Source organism: Cyprinus carpio, unplaced genomic scaffold (genome assembly GCF_018340385.1).
Source record: "Cyprinus carpio isolate SPL01 unplaced genomic scaffold, ASM1834038v1 S000006479, whole genome shotgun sequence".
Classification (NCBI taxonomy): domain Eukaryota; kingdom Metazoa; phylum Chordata; class Actinopteri; order Cypriniformes; family Cyprinidae; genus Cyprinus; species Cyprinus carpio.
Window position 1 is genome coordinate 17654 of NW_024879154.1, and position 18475 is coordinate 36128.

The window sequence follows — 18475 nt, forward strand, 5'->3', positions numbered from 1 at the left end:
TACAGCCATCCAATGATTGTGCTTTAATTTCAGGCATGGTGTGGACAAGCAGGTTACCGCCTTGATGAGGGATCGCACCGAGGGCAACACCATGGCCAAGGTGTGGAGGCAGGTCCTGGAGAGCCACTGCGAGGAGTACTTGCAACGAAAGGGACTTGTACACCACCCTCCTGAGCCAGTACAAAAAACATGGGAAGATCACACGTAAGTCAGAGTTAATTGTTTTCTTAAGTCGCATATGATGATGCAGATTTCCATCTGACTTAAGCACAGCAGGAGACCTCACTGTATAGGAACAAATCTCCCCTCCATCCACTCTCAAAGGTTTTTTCTTGTTTTTCACCAGCATCATGAAGTCTGTGTCTGTGGTGTCTTTTTCTCTGCTTTTAGGGAAATTTTGCCAACAATTCCAGCGACCACGAGCGAGGAGAGAGCAGCCATTTCCAAAGCTGTTGGAAAGTGCTTTCTCATTGCAGAAGCAGATAAACATTGAGGACCACCGCACACAGATTATGTTCCACTTTTGTTTAAGTCCTCAAGTACGACTCCACCAAAAAGGTAAATTAACAGTCTTACAAATGCAAGAAGGACAAAACAAACAAACAAACAAACAAAAATCTGATTGTAGAACATTACAGGAGTATTGTTCAGATTTGTCATCATGGGGGATTTTCATTCATTAATAAATAGTAGTAATAAACTATTATGTAATAAACAGAAACAACACCTGGGGCCAGTCATTCAAAAAGTTGAAGCTGGATAAAAATGATCTGGATTGGAAATCCCATGTTTTGCTATCCAGGATCAAGTAACCCATTCTTACATTTGTGCAGGTTGTTTCAAAGCAAAATTGGATGACCTGATCCAGATACACCCTTTTTCAGAATTCCAAATATGGATTACTTGTGGTCTACAGAGCCCTTAGAGAGTCTGTGATGGAGAAAAAAAGACTAATTAGATGGGGATATAAAAAAAAAACAAGAACAAAAAAACATTAAAATTAAATATAATATTTTTGTTTGATATTGACAGCTGATTGGGGATATATTACATTATACATAGGATGAATTTTTTAGAACAGTTTTAAAGTTTTATCACACTTTTGGTCCTGAAATCTACCCTTCTGTGCTGGGATCAGAATAATCCATTTTTTGGATCAAAAGTATCCAAATCTTACGAAAACTTTTTGAACAAATCAAACTGAGGATTTAATCCAGATCAAAAAACAAGATTGGATTTTGTGATCTAATCCGAATTCAGAATCTCTTTTTTCTTTTCAGCAAACCATTTTCAAGATTTGTTCCAATCCGATGGCCAAAAATCCGACCAGATTACTTTTGAACAACATGGCCCCTGATGAAAACTAATAAGCAACACTGTGAAAAAATAATGAATGAACGAAAAAATGCTAATATAAATGTTTGGAATCTCTTTGTTTTGTATTCGTTATCGATATCTGCAAGACATTTTCTGGGATGGAAAAGGGCAACGGCGAAAAAAAAAAACAAAAAAATGGTGCACCAACGTTGGCCAACGAGCTGGGCCAAGATACTCACGTCAGTCCTGACCTGTGAGTAGTCCCTGGACAAAATCACGGCCGATGGCTGAAGGCCTCATGAGAGAGGTACAGTTGAGAGTTGACGAGGCACCTCCCGAGCTCATGTACTGGATTGTGGGCTGCTGTCACATCCACGGTGTGTCTTCTGTGGAGCACCTCTTCAGCGAGTGGACAGACAGGGGTATGCTGGTATGGCTCATCATCTTTCATTGACGATTTGATGTGGCCCTACGGACGGATCACCATCCAAAGTATCCCCTGTTAAGTCCGCCCTATCCGCTGCGGTCTTTGCCTACAACAAGGACGATGTGGCTCTCCTGGTACAGGCGTTACGTGCCGGTCACCCAAGAGCTATGCTTCCCTGACTGACAGCCAGATCATTGAACTGCATTTCAGCAAGTCATACCTCATCCATCATGTCAGGAGGATCACAGTTGGTGCCCAGGAAACCTGTGCACATGTCCAGAGTGACATTGGCATCTTGAAGGGAGCAGCTGGGATGGATAAGAACCAGGTGCATCTGTTCAAGGACGCTGCGGCCATCGACCACGTCAGGGAGAACCAACAGAAGCACCTTGAATGCATCCAGGATCTGCCGGGGAGAAACAAGTACACCATCACAAAGTACGTGACCCGTAACAGTGTGCGTCTTCCACGATACAGCATGGTGAGAGGGAGCAACAGCCTGGAAGGCTTTCATTCTTTTCTGCCCAACATGATCCCTGGGCCCACTGTGCTGCTGCCTCCTTCCAGGTGTATCTCCTGGCCTGGCATTGCATGCTGGAACTCTGACAGGGAGTCAGCGAGTAACAAAGGCCAAAAAGGGAGAAAGCACATGGGTGTACGTCTCCCCTCTGGTACATCGGCTGAATCAAAGGTGTCAGGAACTGTTTGAGGAGGTGGAGGTGGCAAACTACAGGCCTCCTGTTCCTGCTGGGGATGAGTGGATAGGTTTGGAGTATCTGTTCACTCAGTCATCAGTTCACTCAGTTCACTGTTGTGGGAAGTCGTGGCCTAATGGTTAGAGAGTCGGACTCCCAATCGAAGGGTTGTGAGTTCGAGTCTCGGGCCGGCAGGAATTGTTGTGTGGGGGGAGTGCATGTACAGTTCTCTCTCCACCTTCAATACCATGACTTAGGTGCCCTTGAGCAAGGCATCGACCCCCCAACTGCTCCCCGGGCGCCGCAGCATAAAATGGCTGCCCACTGCTCCGTGTGTGTGTTCACTGCTCTGTGTGTGTGCACTTCGGATGGGTTAAATGCAGAGCACGAATTCTGAGTATGGGTCACCATACTTGGCTGAATGTCACGTCACTTCACTTCACTTCACTTCACTTGATGGGTTAAATGCAGAGCACGAATTCTGAGTATGGGTCACCATACTTGGCTGAATGTCACAGGTAAGGATGAAGATGATGAGGTTTCTGCTGCCGTGGCAGAGGAGGGGAAGAGGAGGAGGATGTGGGATACAACTCCGACAGTGAGGGGTGAACGTTTGACTCCTCTGAGAACAGTCTGTGCCTCACTGACCAGGTAGTGGCTGCAGAGTTTGATCCCTGTGTGGGAGAATGTGTGTGGTACGAATCATCTCCTTGGGTACCAACACGTAGAGGATCTGTGCAAAATCCTGTTGAGGTTTGATTTAGAGGAGGGAAAGCTTGCAATGAGTGACTCGATCAGACAGAGGGTCATCAGTGCCTGGAACAACCTTGAACTCCCACGATTGCAGCATCCAGCAGTTCGACAGCCTTTACCCAGCATGCTGGGGCAATGCTCTGTTCGGCCGAACAAGTGGAGAGGCATCTTTGATGCAAAAGCTGAAGTTCAGCAAGCATTACTCGGCCACCCACTTGGTTGACTCCAGAAAGAACGATGTACTGCCTTATTAAACAGCTGTGGCTTCATCCTGGTTCTGGAGGAAAGGCTCAAGGGTCGCCACTGAAGCATCACATCACAAACAATGTACCAGCGTGTGCAGCAGAGAGTGACTGTGGATGATGCTGAACTCAGCAAACTTGGCATTCCAATCCTAAAAATTAATTCAAAGTGTGTTAGCGAGTTCATCAGGAGGCAGGAGGCCTTGTCAGCCACAAATGTGACGGATCAAGGTTTGGGTGTCCTCCGTCATCATCAGAGTGTTTTTAGCACCAGCCAGCCCCCAGTGATTGAGCTTCCTGATGAAAGACCACACACCAGCCGACTCCTACAGTGGAGTATCAGGCCACTGCATCTTTGGCACAGACCAGAAGCTTAAACCGAGACTGCCACATCTCTTATCTCTGCCCCCTGCTCCTCCCCACTCAGCTGGTTACCTGCACCAGTCCATCAAACCATGCGCACGTCCACGCCAAATCAGCTGATGATGCCTGAAGAAAAACGTATTTCATTGTAAGTTAATGTTAATGCTGTTAAATAGAGAGTAAAAAAAAAAAAAAAAAAAAAAAACCTAGAGTAGGCTATTCTTAAACTTGGAGCTCATTATATTGAAGTACAAATCCAAACACCAGACGCAACCTACACTCTCAGTGTTCTTTCACTGAAAAGTATGCATTTTATTATTTATTCAGTTACAATTTATTCAGTTACAAAAATATTATTACTTACTTATAAGGAGGCCCTTAATGGTTTAGCGCCTGCGTACCCTAACTAGGCTTCTACCACGATACAACCCATCACGCTCCCTAAGGTCACAAAACGCTTGGACTTTTGATAGTACCATAGGATAGCAAAGTCCACTAAAGGAGGTAGAGCTTTTTCACATTGTGGCTCCCAAACTCTGGAATAGCCTTCCTGATAATGTTCGGGGTTCAGACACACTTCCCTCTGTTTAAATCAAGATTAAAACAACACACACCTCTTTGGCCAAGCATTCAAATAATGCATATCTCATAATTTTGGACTGCAGTTATATCTGATCAACAAATGCGCATTATTATTCTATTAACTTGGGTTAAACTAATTAATTTTATTTGGCTGGAACAGCAGCTAAGCTAATTATGTCTCTATTTGTTTCTCTGTTTTGCCACGGGAAAGAGAAAAAAAAAAAAAAAAAAAAAAAAAAAACCCTGGCTACGTGTTCTGTACTAGACTAACTGAGACGCGCTTGTCATAGCACTTGTATACCGTTGTTGTTATCTCGTTGATCTGATTGTTTTCTACTGTTCTCATTTGTAAGTCGCTTTGGATAAAAGCGTCTGCTAAATGATTAATGTAAATGTAAAATGTAAATGTAATGTAATGATTTACATCCCTTGGTAACTAGGATTTACACAAGCTCCAGTCTGGATCCAGAACACCTGAGAAGAGATGATTGCCAACCCCCTCAGAGGACCTCAGATGATGCTAACCCAGAGACAACGTACAGAACTACCACATTTTGCTCTAAGTTTGATTGCATAATTGCTGTTAATAGTGTTAATCGTCTGTTTGTCTTACGTCTTTTTATTGATTTTTCTGAACATTTCTGCCGTATACACATAAACTTGACAGTCACCACTGATAAGCTACTACTAAATATTGTAGAAACTTTCCGTATTTTCTGTAAAGTTGCTTTGCAATGATTTGTATCGTAAAAAGCGCTATACAAATAAACTTGAATTGAATTGAATTGAATTCACAGGCTTTGGAGTAGTCTCAAATGTGTTCATTTTTTAGAGTTCTTGTGGATTTTTAAATATTGTGTTTGTGTTAATTTAATAACACTGAAGCAGTGTTGAAGTTAATGAGATAATTAGGTGATTAATTGAGTGATGATTGACCGTTATTGAAGACACCTGATAACTAACAAGCACAATCACCAAACGAGAAAATCACCATTTGTGTGTTACCATTATAGTGGTCAGTGTTTGCTTTAGTTGTGATCCTGACCCTTAAGTTGATAACTTTATACTTTGTGTGGCTATGATATGACATGTTGTATTTGATTATGTTTTGAACTAATTGTCATGTAGTGATCTGAACACCTAATTTGGGTTTGCATTATTGATTACATAAACTAGGTGAAAACATACAATATCTGGAATTTTTGGGATAGTCAGACATCTGACAGACACAAAAAATCAATAAAGGGCTCTTTAATTTAGACACACAGACATCAAGAATCAGCGTGAGCATCACAACAATGGTGACCATCAAAAGAGCATGTTGTAGCCAATAAAAACCCATCATGCATACACAGCAAAATCCCCAGTTGTTAATTTAACACTCTGAGTGTGGACTCATATAAACTCTGAAGTAGTGTTTAAAAGTAAACACTGAAGCAGTGTTGAAGTTAATGAGATAATTAGGTGATTAATTGAGTGATGATTGACCGTTATTGAAGAAACCTGATGTTAACAAGCACAATCACCAAAGAAGAAAATCACAATTTGTTTGTCACCATTATAGTGGTCAGTGTTTGCTTTAGTTGGGATCTGACACTTGACTTCATAATATTAAAATTTTGTTTGAAGAACGATGTACTGCCTTATTAAACAGACAAGCCAAGGACAAAAGACATTGAGAGATGAAGATTGTTTTAATGTAATCATTATTTGACCTGAATCACTGAACTCATTTAGAGTCTTTTCTTTGAGTCATGTTATTTTTTATTGATTACAACACTTTTGATTCCACAGTGAAAGTGTAATTTCTATGCATTTGGTACAGGTCTCATGCAAGCTGTTCTCAATTTTATTATTTTGAGGGTTTCTATGTTAGGCACACACACATCAAGAATCAGCGTATGAATCTCAATAACGGTGACAAACAGCATATTCAGATAAACAGATCAACTCTGAACATCACAAAAAACAAGCTATTAAAGTGTCACATAAAAAAGCAAAAATAAAAGAATATAGTAAGAATAAAAGAAGTTACAAAGACAATTCAGTTCATAATTTATTCATGCCACTACACAGCAAAATCCCCAGTGTTAATTTAACACTCTGAGTGTGGACTCGTATAAACACCGAAGCAGTGTTAAAAGTAACACTGAAGCAGTGTTGAAGTTAATGAGATAATTAGGTGATTAATTGAGTGATGATTGACCGTTATTGAAGACACCTGATAATAACAAGCACAATCACCAAACGAGAAAATCACAATTTGTGTGTCACCATTATAGTGGTCAGTGTTTGCTTTAGTTGTGATCCTGACCCTTAAGTTGATAACTTTATACTTTGTGTGGCTGTGATATGACATGTGGTGTTGATTATGTTTTGAACTAATTGTCATGTAGTGACCTGAACACCTAATTTGGGTTTTTGCTTTATTGATTACATAAACTAGGTGAAAAAATACAATATCTGGAATTTTTGGATAGTCAGACATCTGACCGACTCAATAAAGCGCTCTTCAACTTAGACACACAGACATCAAGAATCAGCGTGAGCATCACAACAATGGTGACCATCAAAAGAGCATGTTGTAGCCAATGAAAACCCATCATGCATACACAGCAAAATCCCCAGTGTTAATTTAACACTCTGAGTGTGGACTCATATAAACTCTGAAGTAGTGTTAAAAGTAACACTGAAGCAGTGGTTGAAGTTAATGAGATAATTAGGTGATTAATTGAGTGATGATTGACCGTTATTGAAGAAACCTGATGTTAACAAGCACAATCACCAAAGAAGAAAATCACAATTTGTTTGTCTCCATTATAGTGGTCAGTGTTTGCTTTAGTTGCGAACTTGACACTTGACTTCATAATATTAAATTTTGTTTGGCTTATGTAATGGAGTTATAACAGACAGACAAGCCAAGAACAAAAGACATTGAGAGATGAAGATTGTTTTAATGTAATCATTATTTGACCTGAATCATTGAACTAATTTAGAGTCTTTTCTTTGAGTCATGTTATTTTTATTGATTACAACACCTTTGATTCCACAGTGAAAGTGTAGTTTCTATACATTTGGTATAGGTCTCATGCAAACTGTTCTCAATTTTATTATTTTGAGGGTTTCTATGTTAGGCACACACACATCAAGAATCAGCGTATGAATCTCAATAACGGTGACAAACAGCATATTCAGATAAACACATCAACTTTGAACATCACAAAACAAGCTATTAAAGTGTCACATAAAAAAGCAAAAATAAAAGAATATAGTAAGAATAAAAGAAGTTACAAAGACAATTCAGTTCATAATTTATTCATGCCACTATTAGATATTAAATTGTGTTATTAATTTATTCATTCTGATTTTGTGGTGGTATTTGGGACGAGGTATTTTTTATTGTTATAATTGGTATGTGTTGAAGTTAATGAGATAATTAGGTGATTAATTGAGTGATGATTGACCATTATTGAAGACACCTGATGTTAACAAGCAGAATCACTAAATGAGAAAATCACAAGTTTGTGTGTCACCATTATAGTGGTCAGTGTTTGCTTTAGTTGGGATCTTGACTTAAATACTAAAAAGTCACATAAAAACGGCAAAAAAATGATGAGTTTTTATTGGCTATAACATGCTTTTTTGATGGTCACCATTGTTGTGATGCTCAAGCTGATTCTTGATGTCTGTGTGTCTAAATAAAAACTTATTTATTATGTAGCTGTAACTTTTAAAAACATTTGTCTGATTAGGCCAAAATGCAAGGTCATGTAGTTTTTCATTTAACTTATGTAATAAATAAAGACAATCAAACTCAAGTATTCAGACCCAAAACACAACCCAACAACACATGACCACATTTCCTCTGGTTTGTTTGTCTGTTATAACTCAGTATTACCCCAGCCACACAAAACCTGAAGTTAACCACTTAACCCTTTAGGCGCCAGAGGTTTTTTTCCTAAAATGTTCGATTTTGACATCTTAATTTCAAAAGGCTATATCTTAAAAGAGATAAAAGATAGAGACTTGTCTGTAAATTATAGAAATATTAAGGATGACCCAAAGTTTATTTAGGGATTACATTTTCCCATCTAATTTGCATATTATGACGTCACATGGTGGTGGACATCTTGGATTATAGATTTTTTCATGAAAAGTCTCATGTTTAAATGATAAAATGCCAGCACTTATTCCCCCCCAAAATGTCCCTAACCTTCTCTATGCTATATTGCACGATACTGAATGCTCAGGTAAATAGTAAGCAGTAAATAAACTGTGTAAATCATTACTAATAAATGGTAGAAACAAACCGAATGCATACGTAGCGGTTAGCCTTTTGCTGTAGAGATTTTCCATTTTTCTACATACAGTAGGCACTCTGATTCCATGTATGGGGCACATATATATTATTCATATGACACGCAACACGTAAGACCAAAGTCATCACTTCCTGGCCAAGTAGACAAGACCTGTTTAGTTATGAGTGAGATGACGAGACAAGACAGCTCGGACTACTGTCATTGTCATTGCGACTCCCCCCTACCTCCACGTTGTCCCCTAACTATCCTATGAATACCTCGTTTAACATACCCAGTGGCATTAGTCTGTCGGAGACTGTCGCCGCGATTTCGGTGAGGCACACCCGGTCAGAAGACCAAAGCTAGCGCGGTAAAAAATCTCCCGCCTCGTTCCTCCCACAACTCTAACACGCCTGCTAACTTCGCGATGAACACTCCGACCCCGGGAAACATTGTTCCCAGCACTGACATTGGGCAAAGGACCATCTACATTAGGGAAAAGGATTCACCGTTTGTGCTTGGTGTAACGTTAGGGCTTTACTTTCACTTTCATAATCACCGTCACCTTCTGAAGGCAGATATTCCCCTTCAGAATCAGGGTCCACGAATAGAATAATCCGAACATTTCATTGCGGGTAAGCTTTATTGATGCCATTAGCTAATAATAGAGCTTTTCTTTTGTAATAATTATATTAATAGTGTTATTCAAATACTCGCTGACGTTGACAATATTGCTCTGATAAAAGGGCTCACTCTCACACTAGCTCCGCTTTTGTTCGCACTGATTCAATGCGCTCTAGCTCTAAGATTTTGTATAGAAGCATGCCGTTTTTTTGAGTAAGAGATGAAGTATGACATGTCTGCTATCTAGTGGAGGGGAGGTCGAACGAAATTTGACATCCTATTTTGACAAAATCAGCCGTTTTTATTCAGTGCCGCATCTTGTCGAGTAAACTCACCGTGGCACCTAGAGGGTTAAGGGTCAAGATCCCAACTAAAGCTAATACTGACCACTATAATGGTGACACACAAATTGTGATTGTATTCTTTGGTGATTCTGCTTGTTAAAAATCAGGTGTCTTCAATAAAAGTTCAATCATTCACTCAATCAAACACCTAATTATCTCCCTTAACTTCAAAACTGCTTCAGTGTTACTTTTAACACTACTTCGGTGTTTATATGAGTCCACACTCAGAGTGTTAAATTAACACTGGGGATTTTGCTGTGTACGTACCACTTTTAGGATGAAATCTACAGAGCGTTTTATAAATGAGACCCCAGGAGCAGTGGCCTTATGGGAAGCAGTCACTGGGTGGTGGAGGGATGTGGGGAGGTCCACTGATTACCCGGGACCTTATTGTTGTATGGAGTGGGTTTGGGAAATATTGAGAAGGCGCAGAGAAGAGTGGTATGGTATGTTACCATCTCAGAAGGGAAGCGTACCTTATGGGATTGGCAACTAAGGTGTCTGAGGAAGCAGTTGCTTGGTTTAGAAGCCTTAAAAGTTATTTTCAGCACTTTTGGCAAGTTAGTGAAAGAGGTAATGGGGTATAAGGGTTGTTTATGGGGAGGAGGGGATGGGAGGGCTGTATGGGGGGGACTCCCTCGGGTAGGGGTGGGATTAAAGTCTTTGGGGGGTTAAAGGTCTACTTTTGGTTATGATGTGCTGATTGTAATGTGGTGGCATTTTCACTTTATATCCAAAGTATTTTTGTGTTTGGATAGAACATCTGTAGGCTTGTGACTTTTATGTTCAAACTGGAAAATTTGTATGCTTTTGTTACATGTGAATAAATGTGTTAAATTTGTATGAGTATATGGATTTAATAAAATAAATTAATTAAGTTTCAAAAAATCTGTTCTTATCAGTTTAATTCTGATACGTCCCCCTATCCTAATATGTCCTACATATTAAATTGATTTTTGGATCACGGGAGCTGGGGCCTAGTGGGCCTTGCTTGCCACTCCATGCCATCGGCCTGGTATTGCAGTGTCTCCAGGAACAGGTGTGCTTCCCTTTTCAGGGATTGCCAACTTATTGTGATGAATAGCGTAAGAGCAAAGAACTGAGGGCCTTGTCCTGGCTCCCACTGAGGTCTGCCCTTGCAGATGCTGTGGTTGCTGTTTTATTGAGAATTCTCCTCTGATGCACCCAACCTGAGAGCTTGGAGTCTTCCACTAAAGATTTGCACCCACCTGAGGTCTAACAAGCTGATGCCATCGAATCAGGTGTGTTTGGTTAAAAGGGAGTCATCTAAAACCAGGGTTGGGAAGTGCCGGCTCATGCCAATGCTTGGCAGTTTGCAGGGCCAGTAAAGGAAGGCACCCACGTCCTCCTTTGCTAGGGGCGGCATCCACCGTGTTCACCATATTTTTGATGAGGACTGGTTAGAGACAGAAATGGTATCTCTGACTGGCCCAACTAAGCCTTCATATTTACCTTGGCAGGGGAGATACCATGATCAAGAAGGAGGTTCACCCAGGGTGAGGCTCGTCCATTGCAGTCCGGCCGTACTGACTAGGCTGCACGATGTACGAATCCCACGATAGTCACATTGCAGGCTGTCGTAGTTGGTCCGTTATTCATTAACCGTATGGGCCAGCTGCTCCCCGGCCCTTGACGAAATGTGATTTGTGGATTAATTGCACAGCTTAACCATCATAGAGTGAAAGTTTATCATTTGCATGTGTTTTTAAGTTCTGTCAGTTTAACAGGGCGCATATAAGAATGAGCAGCACTCACCTTCACCTTCACCATCTTCAGACAACACGAGCGCTGTCTTGCTCTCTCTCCCTCGCGCATATTAATCAAAATCAATTGACACGATGGTGTCGAAAAAAAAAAAAAAAATATCCAGTGATGAAATGTTTTCTGTGTTGTCAAATCTTGTGCGATATCCCTAAACTTCCGAGATAATTACACAAACGTGTGCCGTACACGTCTGATTCGCGAACTAATGATTCTTTGAACCGATTCCATTAATGCATGGTTTAAACAACTGACCTGTCCAGCACTGAACTCTCGAGACGTCTGAATTGGTGTATTAAAAACAAATCTGTAAACACTTTACAATAATGTTCTATTTATTAAAACTATTTAACTACATTTTTTTAACCTTTACTATTACTAAACTGCACTTCTACAACATTGTTAATTTCAACATTTAGGCTATAGCCTTCATTGGTGAATTCAAAAAAGTTGTAGAGTCGTTTGTTAACATAGTTAATGCACTGTGAAAGTAACATTATCAAACAATGAACAGCTGTGTTTTTATAAACTAAGTAAACAAAGATTCTAATAAATATCAGTAACAAAAGTATTGCTTGTGGGAAGTTCATGTTAGTTAATATGTTAATTCAAACATATACTAAAGTTACAAACAAATAATTTACTTCTAATTGTAAAATAATACTCTGATGTTTAAATCATTTAAAATGAGAATGTAAGTGGTGCTCACCCCACTTTTTGTTTGTAAGAAAAATTAGATTAGATTTCATATCTCAATATATATTGCAGAAAAATAAAATATCGCAATGTAATTTTTTCCCAATATCGTGCAGCCCTAGTGCTGACCTCTGCGAATTCCCCAAATGTGGGAATCTCGATTGCATAATTTATGGTAGTGGGGGACTGCGTTTGCGCTCTCCCCTGAAAGTGCTGGTTAAACAAAGCAGATGGGTTTTCTCTCCTATTCTTTTATACAAAACATTTGTTCTGTTTTTCTTTTTGGGTTCTCAATGAGCCAGAGAGATGTTCAGAATGAGGAGTTCTGTCATATGCTTGGTATGTGTTGTGTGTGTGTGGAAAAAAAAGTCACTTGCGCTCTTGAAAAAATTGGCCCCTGGTGGGCGGCTTTTTAGTTCAAATTTCTTCATTAGACCTCACTTTTCAAGTCGATTCGGACTGACTGTTGCCTAGCTGTAGCTGTTTTTCATGATGTTGGATGTTTTTTTTTTTTCATTTCCTTTTTTTCACACCTAGAGCGCCACCAAGTGGCCAGTCGCAGCCCTTCACCTTTTTTCTCCTGACCACAGACTGAGCCCATGCATAGGCATGCCGGTTTGGGTGAAGTGATCGCATTTCTTTCTGGAGTTATAGCCATTTTAGCAACCTGGGCACACAACCTTCAAATGTTTTGAGGGCCCCTCACCAAGGTGAATGGAAATTTCGACTTTTTTGGATGATTATTGACAGTCAGACTCCAGAGAATCTTTCTGTGCTGATTTGGTTCTGACTGGGCCAAATACCTGGTGCTAGTTTGCAAAAGAAGGTTTTCGACAAAAATCAAAATAGCCGAAAATTTCGTCATGAACACCAGGAGCCAATTCGAGACCTGTTTGGGAGTTACGAGCGTTGGGGTACCTTCTGTTGCCGCAGTGACCACCATTTGGCCGATTCAGGGTGAGGCTCGATGAGGTTGCAAGCCGGGGGCAGGTTACTACAATCCCCCAGCGTTTCAGGTCTCCCTGACTTACCAAAGACGAGATGGACGGTCGCCGTTTTCCCGGTTTCCTCCCGCTGCGTCATAACAGCATCGCGGTGGGAGTTCACTGGAACAGGCGTTGTGAACAGCCATTCAATCATGGATTGATGACGTCTATCTGTCACGTCGCTAATACGCTGGATTCATCACTTAAAATTCAAATAAAACTTCTCACAGTGAATGTAAATTGGACAATGGCTGAGACATCTGGTGGATCTTTTACATCGTTAAGCCTAGATAATATGCTTGATGAAGGTAAAATGTTTTGGGATGAGGTTGTTAATAGCAACAAGCAGAATGTACGACAAAGATCAGAGAGTGAAGGGGTATTCCATAGAATCAGTAGTTGTCGTGGAAAAAAGACCAAAACAGGTGGTAACAGGGCTTTGGGGCCTCAGGTTGATGTTTGGAAAGTTATTTTGGTGTTTGATCAAAAGGGAGGGCCAGATTTGCATCCAAATACATATCACGAAAGCAATAGAGAAGGAAATAGGCAAGATTAATCACGCCCGTTTCATGGGGAATGGGAGGATGCTGATCTTTGCAAATTCCAAAGAACAACAAAGTAACATTCTCCCAAAAAAAAAGACACTCAACAACCTCAAGATGACGTCACATATTCCAGGCGCAGCACGCTTAGGTCAGAGAGTAGTAATATCTGGAATACAAACTGCAGTTACAATAGAGGAGATCATGGAAAAGATTATGATTAGTTGAAGCTAAGCGATTGACAAAAGGTAGTAAGATAAAATAGAAAAAGCCTGTCTATTATATTAGGCATTCAGAAAAAGAACTACCCAACAGGGTTCAAATGGGAGTACATTCATACTCCGTGAGAGAATATATCCCACCGCCGTTAAGATGATGTTTTTTAATTGCCAACGGTCCCATTTATGGTCACGCTGCTAGCCAATTTCGAGGAAAAACTAGATGTGCAAAATGTGGAGGAGAACATGTATATGGTAAATGTGAACAAGATGCTGTATTCAAATGTTGTAATTGTGGTGGCAATCATAGTGCAGCTTATGGAGGTTGTGAGAAGCACAAAGAGGCAAACGATGTCCAGACATGCAAAATTATTTATAAGTTTCCTATGCTGAGGCGGTTAAGAAAATTGAAATGGAAAAAAAAAAAAGAAAGGTAGTAGCCTAATTGTACCCCCCCTATACACTAGAGCAATCTCGGGAAACAAATACGAGCAACCCAATAAGTAGAGTAAACTAAAGGATCCATCCAAACGAGAGAGTGCCAACAGGTCAGTAGGCCCAGAGACTTAATTCTCAACCATCCAGAGTGCTGTGAATTAAAAAAGAAAAATGTCAGAAGAAACATTGTTGGTCAAGAAAAATGACTTCCTTGCATTCATTTTGTGTAGTGATCAGTAAAGCAACAGAACTTCCTCAGGGAAGTAATAAGGTAAAAGCAATTGTGGATATTGCAAATGACTTCTTAGGATTTAGGTCACAAGCTAGTAAGATTCAAGAGATACTGAATAGTAAATATGAGGGTCAAAATAGTGATTAAAAGCCTTATGGTACTTTTCATGTCTTCAATGGAATGCCAGAAGTGTAATTGCAAATGGTCAAGAATTTAAGAGATATATATACATAATCTGAAAGAAAAACCTGAGGTCATATGCATTCAAGAAACATGGTTAAACACCACATCTTGATTTTGTATGAAAGGATATAATGACATTAGATTGTGATGATAGAAAACAAGGCAGAGGAGGAGGGTGTATGACATTTATTAAATTAGGAATACCGTATAGGTTTATATCAATACCAAGGACCATTGAATGTGTGGTAATTGAGGAAATATTTAATAAAGATAGTGGTAATTGTACTATCATTAACTATTATAATCCATGTAAAGTATTAAATAGTGAGTTATTAAAAAGTATAGTTAAGAGAAGCCACAGAGAGATTTGGTGTGTGGACTTCAATGCTCACAACAGTTTATGGGGTAGTAACAGACAGATTTGAATGGTGAGGCCGTGAGAGAAATGATGAATGATAGAATGTAGTTGTGTTTAAATAATGGTTATGGTACTAGAATTAATATTTATAAAAATGAAATTTCTTGTAGTAGACTTAACTCTAGTCGATAGGAAAATTGCCAGTAGATGTGAATGGGAAATAGATCAAAGCACAAGCATGGGTGTGTGATCACTTTCCCAATTACATGTGCAGTGATATTGAATTTTAGATTGAACAGAGTTATGGTGGCCCACAAGATGGAATTTTAAAAAGCAGACTGGGAGAAATTTGTAGAAAGATGTGGGAATGGGGAAAGTATATGCAATTAATAAGTGATCAAACAGTTGATGAAATAAATAAGCAGTGTACAGTTATTTTATATTGGATGCTGCGGCCAAGCCTTCCTGTTAGTCAAAACCAAAAGAAGCAAAACCAATGTTCCATGGTGAAATGATAAGTGTTCTGAGGGCTATCAAGGACAGGAATAGAGCAGTTTTAAGAATCTGCGTAGAACATTAACAATGGACAATCTTGTTAATTACCAAAGGAAGAAGGCATTAGCCAGGAAGGGTTATTAAAGAAGCTAAGAAAGATTCATGGAGACAGTTTTGCTCAACAATAGGAAGAGAGATCACTTTAAATAAGTATGGATGATGATTAGAAGATGATAGGCAAATTTTAAGCCTCCACAGGTGTCCTGTCTTAATTAAAGATGGCACGCATGCAATCTCAGATATGGAAAAAGCCAATATGCTTGCTAGAGCTTTTGCAGACATACACAAGGGTAGCCACCTGGAGGAGAGGTATAAGAAAAGGAAAGAGAGAGGTAATGAAAAATAAATAGGAATATCTTAAATACCAAAGTGTCTAATATGTCTATTATGGATTCTGAAATTAATATGTCAGAACTTAAAAGGGCATTGAGCAATACTGCATACTCTGCACCAGGGACGGACAACCTGTGTTATGCTATGTTTAGAAAATTGCCTGATAATATATTGGAGAAAGTTCTTAAGCTGTTTAACAAAGTATGGAATGAAGGTAAATTACCAAACATGTGGAAATGAGCAAGAATCCTTCCATTTACTAAACCAGGTAAAGACTCAAGTGACCCAGGAAATTATAGGCCTACTGCACTCACTTCACATTTTGGAAAATTAATGGAAAAAATTATAGTTGGGTGTTTGAATTATTTTCTAGAATACATAAATCCACTTAAAGGGTATCAAACTGGATTTCGGAGATGCAAGTCAACAACAGATGCTCTGGTCAAAGTATGCAATGAAATTGAAAAGTCGTTAATAATGAAAGAAGTAATGGTGGCAGTTTTCCTGGATATTGAGAAAGCCTATGACATAATGTGGAGAGAATGTTTATTGATTAAATTAGGAAAATTGGGAATTAATGGGAAAATGTATAATTACATACTTGACTTTCTCTCTCAATGTTCCATCAGGGTCGAAGTGGGAGATGCAGTGTATTGTTTGTTTATTGTTGAAAATGGGATTCCTCAGGGGAGTGTTATCAGTCCTATCTTGTTCAACATAATGATTAATGATATATATGAAAAACTGGGAGATAGTAACGAAGGTCTATTATATGCAGATGATGCTGTCATTTGGAGAAGAGGACGTAATATCTCATATGTTAATGATAAAATTTCAAAGGACATTCATGTACTGGAACAGTGGGGAATTGTTTGGGGATTTTAAATTTTCTATTTCAAAGTCACAGGTGGTGTATTTTACTAGGAAAAAAGTGCCTGAAACTTATAAAATTATGCTTTATAATCAGCAACTTGAAAGAAGTGAAAAATTTAAGTACCTAGGAATATGGTTAGATACCAAACTTACATGGAAATATCACATTGAATATATTGAAACAAAGTGCAAAAAGGGTAATTAACCTTATGAGAATGGTCACTGGGCATAGTTTTGGAGCTGACAGGTTGTCTCTGATTAACATATATAAAGCATTGATAAGATCAACTATTGATTATGGTTGTATAATGTATAGCTCAGCATGTAAGACATCCCTTAAGAAAATTGAAAGAATGCAGTTTAAGGCTTTGAGGATTGCCCTGGGCGCTTTTAAAACAACTCATACAAGTGCTTTATTAGTTGAATCTAAGGAAACACCTATTAATTTAAGGTATGAGAAATTGTCACTAACTTATTGGGTAAGGTTAAAAGGGAGTTTCAACAACCCAGCTCTGTCAGTAGTGATTGTTGGGAATATTCTAAAAAGTCCAGTGGATTTGGTTGGAATATTGACAATATAGTGAATCATTATGGATTAAAAGAGTTGAAGTATGGCCCAGCATTAGCTTTAAGTAGTGTTACTACTCCATGGCTGCTTCCAGTTCCAGAGGTAAATATTGATTTATTAGCGGAAAAGGGTGAACATCACACTAAGCAAAGTTTTACTGAAGCCTGCTTAAGTTATTTGATTACTTCATATTATGGATATTTGAAAATATTTACAGATGGCTCTAAAGAACCCAAAGGTCATTGTGGTATTGGTATATATATACCAGAATTTGAAAAAAGATATAGGTATAGAGTGAGTGACCATTTATCAGTATATTCAGTAGAGATGACTGCAATAATAACTGCCCTTAGGTGGGTTGAAGAGACTAAACCTCTTAGATCAGTTATATGTACTGGCTCTATGGCAGTATTACAAAGTTTTATAACAGATAATGCTATACGTGAAGATTTGGTATTAGAAGTAAAGCATCTTCTTTTAAATATTATAAGCCTTGGACTAGCGGTGCAGTTCTGTTGGATTCCAGGCAACTATGGAATTGATGGCAATGAAATTGCTGATAAGTTAGCTAAAAAAGCTCTGGAATTAGATCAAGTAGAAATTCACATTCCATTGGGTAAAGGAGATGCTAAAGCTTTAATTAAATCACAGATTATACTAAGATGGCAAGATGAATGGGATTCAGAGAGTAATGCCAGACACTATTATAGGAACCATAACTGTGTTGGAGGGAAAAGAATCACCTAATTGGGTCTTAATAGGCATGAAGAAGGTATTATAACCAGATTGAGGTTGGGCCACAACAGGCCTGAATTCCACTTTATCATTAATAGGTAAAAGTAATGGAATATGCTCTGAATGTAAAGTCTTGGAGGATGTCACCCATGTTTTATTTAGATGTAAGAAATTTGATCAACTAAGACAGAAGTGGAAAGACTCAGATGCAGAAAATGACATTCCTAATATTTTACATGACCAAGGTATGCAGGGACAAAGAAGCAAGTATTTTATTACGTATCTTAATGATACTGGTTTAAGTCGAATAATTTAGCTGGGTTTAATTATA

General features: G+C 39.0%; 1 non-coding gene and 2 pseudogenes across 1 annotated transcript; all 3 read left to right on the plus strand.

Moving 5' to 3' along the window:
* The first annotated feature begins 10495 nt into the window (after positions 1-10495).
* On the plus strand, positions 10496-10694 carry LOC122143658. Its single transcript, XR_006159305.1, has one exon. It is a non-coding gene; the product is annotated as a U2 spliceosomal RNA (small nuclear RNA).
* Positions 10695-11110: 416 nt separating this feature from the next.
* Positions 11111-11214, plus strand: LOC122143660 (annotated as a pseudogene).
* Positions 11215-12182: 968 nt separating this feature from the next.
* Positions 12183-12330, plus strand: LOC122143659 (annotated as a pseudogene).
* Positions 12331-18475: the final 6145 nt, after the last annotated feature.